Raw genomic sequence first — 8,046 nt, forward strand, 5'->3', positions numbered from 1 at the left:
CTCATGGCTACTCAGAGAGAGTCCTCACAGATCAAGGCACAGCCTTTGAAGCGGAAATCTTCAAGGACTTCTGCAGCTTTTACCGATGCAGGAAGATGCGCACTACACCCTACCATGCTCAAACCAATGGTTATCAACCTGCTCAGGACTTTACCCCATATTCCAGATGTGGCCTTACAAGTGATTTATAGAGGGGTAACAATACGTTGGGATCACCGGATCTAATCTCCCTTTTTATACACCCTAAAATCTTGTTTGCTTTAGAATAAACAATAACATCATAAAGGTATAGCAGTACCGTTTCAAAGTTTCGGTGTCCCAAGCAGCATTCCATCAGCCTCTGGAAGGTTCCTGGCAAATTGCACAGCTCAAAGGGCATGCTTTTGAACTCGCAGAGACCCATCGGGGTGGCAAAGGCGGTCTTCTCCCGGTCTGCCTCAGCAACGGACACTTGCCAATAGCGACTAGTGAGATCAAGGGTAGAAAAATAATTTGCAGTTCTCAATGCAGCTAGCTATTCCTCAATACAGGGGAGTGGTGCTGTCCTTCTTCTTTAACAGGACCAACGGAGCTGCCCAGAGGCTACAACTGTCACGGATAACCCCAGCCTCCTTCATGTTGCTCAACATGTCCTTGGTACACTGGTAATGTGCAGGTAGTTTTGGCTTATATCTCTCTTTGATGGGTGGGTGTGCACTTGTGGGGATGTAGTGTTTGACCCCTTTTATTCTTCAAAAGTCTAGCGGATGTTTGCTGAAGACTTGCTCGTATTCTTGCACTAGCCTGTAGACCCCCTTCTTGTGATGTGAAGGTGTGGAGTCAGTGCCTATGTGTAATTCCTTACACCACTCCTCTGGCTGACTTGGTGAGCTGTCACTGAATGGGTGGGCTGAAGCAATGGTGGATGCTGCTGTTTGGATAGCATGTGTATCTACTGAGAACAGCTTATCAATGGTGGCAAATCGGAGCAGCTTAATCTCTTGCTCTCCGCAGTTCAACACTCTCATGGGCACTCTTCCCTTCCATATTAATGAATAAAACTATGATGTAAATAGCATATAGATACCCCACAAATGCAGATAAAAGTAGGTTATGGGAAAAGGGGGAAGAGAGAAACAGGAAAATAGTGGAATAAAGTATACCTTCCAGGTGGGAGAGGAAATGGCAGCACAGCCAGTGGAGGTGAAGCAAGGGGAGCCTGCAACTAAAGAGTTGAGAGCGTTATCACATGGTGACTGAGCCTGATTGTAACGGGAGCATAGAGGTGCCGATCCTGTCTTACCTGCGTTGGTGTAGAAGTGGGTGTCCTGTGGTGGAGTCAGCTATGTGCAGTGGTGGCCGTGGGTTCTTTTATGTGCGACCGTAGTAATAGCTGCGCCCACTTCCTGTATCGGAGTGGAATGCAGTGAGGGTAATGGAACGCACGCCTGCGCATTTGTGTTTAACGTCGCGCATGTGCAGAACGGAGAAAAGGCTGCGCTCACTTCCTAATGAAAGGGAGTGAGACGCATCTGGGAAGGGAAGGGAAAAGATTAGGGTTTGGGGATGATGAAAGGGCTTTCTACGGGCAAGGATGGCAAAGGGTGGCAGTGACGGAAAGTCAGGCAGCCTGTCCTGTCCTGTCCTGTCCGTCCGTCTTTTTGTATCATGAATTGGAAAGACTGCAAGGGGGAGGGGAGGTGCTTGTGTCCAAAAGGAGGAGTTATTCAGATTCATTGCAGTGGGCGGCGGCTGCAAAAAGCACCATTCTTCTTGTTTTTGCTCTGCAAAACAGCCTTTTCAAGGGTTGGCTTGGGTGACAAAATGTCTTCTGTAGGCGTGGGTTTGTCTCCCTCTCCCTAAGATGTGTCCGGTATAGGCCAGGGTGCCACTCAAGGCCGTAACCAATTCGGGTTATAGCTTCTCGGCCTTTTGGCTAAGATCAAGTGTAGTTTCGGAGGACGCTACCTTGGTCGGTACTGGAAGGTGCCTGGGATTGCACGTCTGCCGGCCTTGAGGAAGTGTGTGCGCCTTCTGGTGACACATAGCCCTCTTGTGCCTGGACGGTTCCCAGGCAACGGGAGGCGATCACCTTTGTTATTTTGAAGTCCTACTGATAAACAGAAAAAAAAAAAATTAAATCTGTTCTTATCAGTTTAATATCTGATACGTCCCCTCTCTGGGGACCATATATTAAATGGATTTTTAGAACAAGGAGATGGAAAAAATCTTGCTCTGTCCACTGCACGCATTGACCTGGTATTGCAGTACCTCCAGGACCGGTGCACCCCTTCTTAACCCAGTTTCCAAAAGCAGAACTCAATTCACCTGATTCAAATGAGCCCCATTAGTTAATTGAAAGAAAGCAAAAACTTTATATGCACCTCAATTTGGCCAATTCACTTTTCACACTTTCACCCTTTTTTTTATCTTTCACACCTTTTACTTGCTTTATTGATGCAAAAAGCTGTGCCAAATAGCAAACTCATCTCCACTCAACTTGACCAACTCTGCTATGTCCCGTGCAGTATCTTATTCTCAGTCTTATCTAGATCATTTGCAATTGAATAGAATAGATCCCTTTTGGCTGCTTATGACTGTGTAAAATATGTAGTTTTACTGGGCTGGGATGAGAGAATCCATTGAAGCATGGTGTAGGGATTGTGGTTCCTGTGTGCTAAGAAGAGAGGCTGGCACCAGCCAGAAAGCCCCATTGCAGCCAATAATCACTTAATAACTTTTTCAACTTGTCATCATATGGGAGGCCTTCCATTCCTTGTAGTAGTCTAGTTGCCCACCTTTGAACTGACTCTAACTTCTGAATGTCCTTATTAAAATGTGGAGCCCAAAACTGGTTCCCATATTCCAGATGTAGCCTTACAAGTGATTTATAGAGGTGTAACAATACGTTGGGATCACGGGATCTAATCTCCCTTTTTATACACCCTAAAATCTTGTCCCAAGCAGCATTCCATCAGCCTCTGGAAGGTTCCTGGCGCATTGCACAGCTCGAAGGGCATGCTTTTGAACTCGCAGAGACCCATAGGGGTGGCGAAGGCGGTCTTCTCCCGGTCTGCCTCAGCAACGGACACTTGCCAATAGTGACTAGTGAGATCAAGGGTAGAAAAATAATTTGCAGTTCTCAATGCAGCTAGCGATTCCTCAATACGGGGAGTGGTGCCGTCCTTCTTTTTTAACAGGATCAACAGAGCTGCCCAAAGGCTACAACTGTCACGGATAACCCCAGCCGCCTTCATGTTGCTCAACATGTACTTGGTACACTGGCAATGTGAAGGTGGTATTGGCTTATAGCTCTCTTTGATGGGTGGGTGTGCACCTGTGGGGATGTGGTGTTGGACCCCTTTTATTCCCCCAAAATCTAGCGGGCTTCCCACCGGTAACCCGCTCCCCAGCTTGGATGGATGCTGAGGGAGCCCCTTTTGCCCGCAGGCTCTGGCCCTGGGAACTGTAGCCTTGGCGGTGACTGTGCTTCCCTCTACGGTGTGAGCTGTTGCCTTCAATCGGGTCTTGACTGCTGGGAAACCCTGGAGGTTCCTGTCGCTAACGGATTTGACCGGTTTTACGGCGACTCCTAGCCTGGTCGGGGTCCGTAGGCCCTGCCGGATGGTGCTGGCTTCTCTTCACTCCCCGATCTGGTACCGGCGGGCCACCGCCCATCCCCGGTCCGTACGGTTCACTCCAATCAGCCTCTCCTGCAGAAGGTCACCACCGTCTGCCAACCTTGCTGAGTGCCCGGGCCACACACCCGGACACGGTCAGTCTCCTCTCCTCTTCACTTCTCTAACTCCAAAACTGATCTCTAATCTGACTCCTTTTCCCGCCTCCAGGACTGTGAACTCCTCGGTGGGTGGGATCAACCGCCTGGCCCACCCCCTGGTGTGGACATCAGCCCCTGGAGGAAGGCAACTAGGATTTGTGTTTAGCTTCGGTGTGCCTAGCCGGAGTGTAGAGTGTGTTGGTGTAGTACCTGTGACGACCTGGCTTGTCCAGGGCGCCCATGTGGGGTGTTGGCAGTGTATTTGCGCCTGCGTTCAAAGGTTTGCTGAATGGATAACTGAACGCTGCGCTGGGACAAGGACGTGCTTGATGATGGTGTTATTTCTGAGTAGGCAACTGCAGGTGCAGGACCGGAGGAGGCTTGTTCGCAGGCAGCATGGACAGGGGATTGGCTCGCATGCACAACCAGCGAAGACGTAGCAGTGACATTAGCAAGCACTGCTCCTCGACTGTGTTGTACTTCCCACAAAGTCGGGTGCTTGGCTGACATGTGCCTGATCATGCTGGTGGTGGTCAGGCTGCTAGTTTTGGTACCCCTGCTGATGCTGGCACGGCAGGTGTTGCAAATGGCCTTTTTAGAATCATCTGGATCCAACTTAAAAAACTGCCAGACTCGGGAAGACCTAACATTTGTACAGGCACCTTGTGTCGTGTTGTTGTTCCGGGGAACGGTTGCCTGACTTCTGCCTGGAGCCACCACCCTGCTTCTTACTGCCTGTTGGGATGCTACGCCTCCCTCCCCCTGTGCACTGCTGTCCTCGCTCTGCATATCCTCCTGCCAGGTTGGGTCAGTTACTGGATCATCCACCACGTCGTCTTCCTCTTCCGCACCCTGCTCCTCCTCCTGACTTCCTGACAATTGTGTCTCATCATCGTCCACCCCTTGTTGAGACACGTTGCCAACTTCGTGAGAACGTGGCTGCTCAAATATTTGGCCATCTGTACATACGATCTCCTCATGACCCACTTCAACATGAGCTGGCGAGAGGCCAGAATGTGCGAATGGAAATGTGAACAGCTCTTCCGAGTGTCCAAGTGTGGGATCATTAATGTCCGAGGACGTGTACTCAGCCTTGTGGTAGGAAGGAGGATCAGGTTCTGAAATGTGCGGTGCAGTATCACGGCTACTGACACTTGACCGTGTGGAAGACAGAGTGTTTGTGGTGGTGCCAATCTGACTGGAAGCATTATCCGCTATCCAACTAACAACCTGTTGACACTGGTCTTGGTTCAAGAGCGGTGTACTGCTGCGGTCCCCAAGAATTTGGGACAGGACGTGCGAGCGACTAGATGTGGCCCTTTGTTGTGGCAAAATTAGAGCTTGCCCACGACCTCGGCCTCTGCCTGCACCACCATCACGTCCACTTCCTTGTTCCTTGCCAACGCCCTTGCGCATTTTGCAATGCTGTGCTGACGTGTATTCACTAGACTTGGGCGTTATATCAAAGTTTGTGCAAATTGTGCACCTGTACGCTGCCACCGACAGGCACACACGTGCGGTTTTTAAATGCAAGCACGGACGCACTAAGAACCTAACAGGTTTTAGGAGCAAAAATTAATGACGAGAACTCTGACACTATCAGCCACTGCTGACTGACGTGTATTATACACTACACTTGTGCGTTATATAATAGTTTGGTAAAAACGCACACAAGTGCACCTGTACGCTGCCACCGACAGGCACACACGTGCGGTTTTTAAATGCAAGCACGGACGCACTAAGAACCTAACACAGGTTTTAGGAGCAAAAATTAATGACGAGAACTCTGACACTATCAGCCACTGCTGACTGACGTGTATTATACACTACACTTGTGCGTTATATAATAGTTTGGTAAAAACGCACACAAGTGCACCTGTACGCTGCCACCGACAGGCACACACGTGCGGTTTTTAAATGCAAGCACGGACGCACTAAGAACCTAACACAGGTTTTAGGAGCAAAAATTAATGACGAGAACTCTGACACTATCAGCCACTGCTGACTGACGTGTATTATACACTACACTTGTGCGTTATATAATAGTTTGGTAAAAACGCACACAAGTGCACCTGTACGCTGCCACCGACAGGCACACACGTGCGGTTTTTAAATGCAAGCACGGACGCACTAAGAACCTAACACAGGTTTTAGGAGCAAAAATTAATGACGAGAACTCTGACACTATCAGCCACTGCTGACTGACGTGTATTATACACTACACTTGTGCGTTATATAATAGTTTGGTAAAAATGCACACAAGTGCACCTGTACGCTGCCACCGACAGGCACACACGTGCGGTTTTTAAATGCAAGCACGGACGCACTAAGAACCTAACAGGTTTTAGGAGCGACAATTGCTGAGAAGTCTGACACTATCAGGACTGTTTTAGACTGTGTACACCAGCCCCAGATATGATGAAGGCTGGTATACGGTCACCACTAGGAATGGCTATATACCCTGCCTGCCTGCCTGCCTGCCTGCCTGTATACTGCTACAATAGTCCTGACAAGGACTCTTTTGGTCACTAGCCTGTATTCCAACCTGGCTATACCCTGCCTGTATACAGCAACAATAGTCCTGAGAAGGACTCTGCTACTGTACTCCGACCTGGCTATACCCTGCCTGCCTGTATACAACTAGAATAGTCCTGAGAAGGACTTTTGGTCACACTGTTTGCAGCCCTGCTACGGAAATAGCTATAAAGGGCCGCAAACCTTTCCCTGAAGCAGCGACCCTCTCCCTGCACTGACTGTCTGGATAGCTGTGAGCAGAGCACAGCGCGCCCGCCGGTATAAAGGCTCGGTCACGCTGTGCAGGCCGGCCAATCACTGCAATTCCACAACTAACAGGGCTGTGGCATTGCAGTGGTCTGCCAGCCAATCCCTGCATGAGGGCTGGCTCTCAAAAGAGCGCCAACATGCAGGGATGAAGACCACGAGTACAGCACGAGTATCGCGAGATTACTCGGTCCCCGTCGAGTAGACCGAGTACAGTGATACTCGTGCGAGTACCGAGTAGTAACAAGCATGCTCGCTCATCACTATTTATTAGTAAAATGGCTTACACTCCCCTTTTTTCCACTTTTTTCTTCACTACTTTTATAAAGAAATTTTTCCTTTCTTTATTCTTAATGCAATTTTATATAGCAACACCACCATTTTTTGCCACGAACATAATTTTTCTTGTCCGTCATCCCGTTCACCCTTACAGGGTTGTGGACAGATGCACTTGTCACTACACTTCTAAGACTCAATACAGGGTCTGGAGCTCAATGCTCCCTTTTTGTTTTTTTTTTCTTCTTTTTTTTCTTTTTTTCATTTTGTCCTTCTTCTTCTTCTTTTTCTGATTTTTGTCTCAAAAAGCTGATGAAATTTGAAACACTATACCCCAGTGATTTTATAAATGTTTCTCAATATATCACTTGAGAACTTTTATGGCCGGTATTGTAACAGTTGACCATCCCGGCAGTATTTGAAATACAGCAGTCAGTCCTCTGACGTAGCTCCATATGTGTATATATAGAGGTTCTTCCTCCTTTGATTGCATACTGTTCTTTTTTTGCCCTGATGAAGGAGACAGTGATCTCTGAAACACATTGACCGGAAAAAAGAATAAAGAGATGAAATAATTAACATCAGTTTCCTTTGGTGACAGCGCGGCACGCACCCGATTTTCCTCCTATACGTTATTGCTCTTCTACTAGGGGCTGCGGCTGTCGCCATTTGTAACGTGCATTTAGGGGTTGTGACTGGCACAACCTTAATAGGTGAGTGCAACTACTATTAATTATTTGTTACCTTACCAGGTAAGACCCTAATTTGTGCGTCTGCTCCAGAGTTATTTCCCTGATTATTAATATCTGACAGGCAGTGATTGATCCTGCATTCTCACCTTCCTCTCTGTTGCACATTCTTATTGTTCCTATATGCTCTCTATTTCCATCAGACTTTTTTTGTCCTTCGGTGGGGCTCTAACATATGTGCACCATTTATTATTTATTTTTATGGATTCCTTTCTTTTTTCATGCTAGCGTTCATTATGCAGTAGTCATTCATGATATATCTTATATTTGTGAATCCATTAGGGCTCTATATGTCTGGTGCATCACATTGGGTCTTTTCAGTGCACAATAGGCACCTTTTTCTGTTATGCTCTGCTGCCACCTTATGGACATCCTATCAGTGATGCCAGAAAAAAATGGACATGTCTCCGTGCAGCAATCACGGACACGCGGGTACGCCGCACGGAGACACGTGCAGTGAAAAATCACTGATGTGTGAGCAGA

General features: G+C 48.0%; 1 pseudogene; it reads left to right on the forward strand.

The window, feature by feature from the left end:
* Positions 1 to 2,066: 2,066 nt before the first annotated feature.
* Positions 2,067 to 2,272, forward strand: LOC142285893 (U2 spliceosomal RNA; annotated as a pseudogene).
* Positions 2,273 to 8,046: the final 5,774 nt, after the last annotated feature.

Source organism: Anomaloglossus baeobatrachus, unplaced genomic scaffold (assembly GCF_048569485.1).
Source record: "Anomaloglossus baeobatrachus isolate aAnoBae1 unplaced genomic scaffold, aAnoBae1.hap1 Scaffold_63, whole genome shotgun sequence".
NCBI classification, from domain to species: Eukaryota; Metazoa; Chordata; class Amphibia; order Anura; family Aromobatidae; genus Anomaloglossus; species Anomaloglossus baeobatrachus.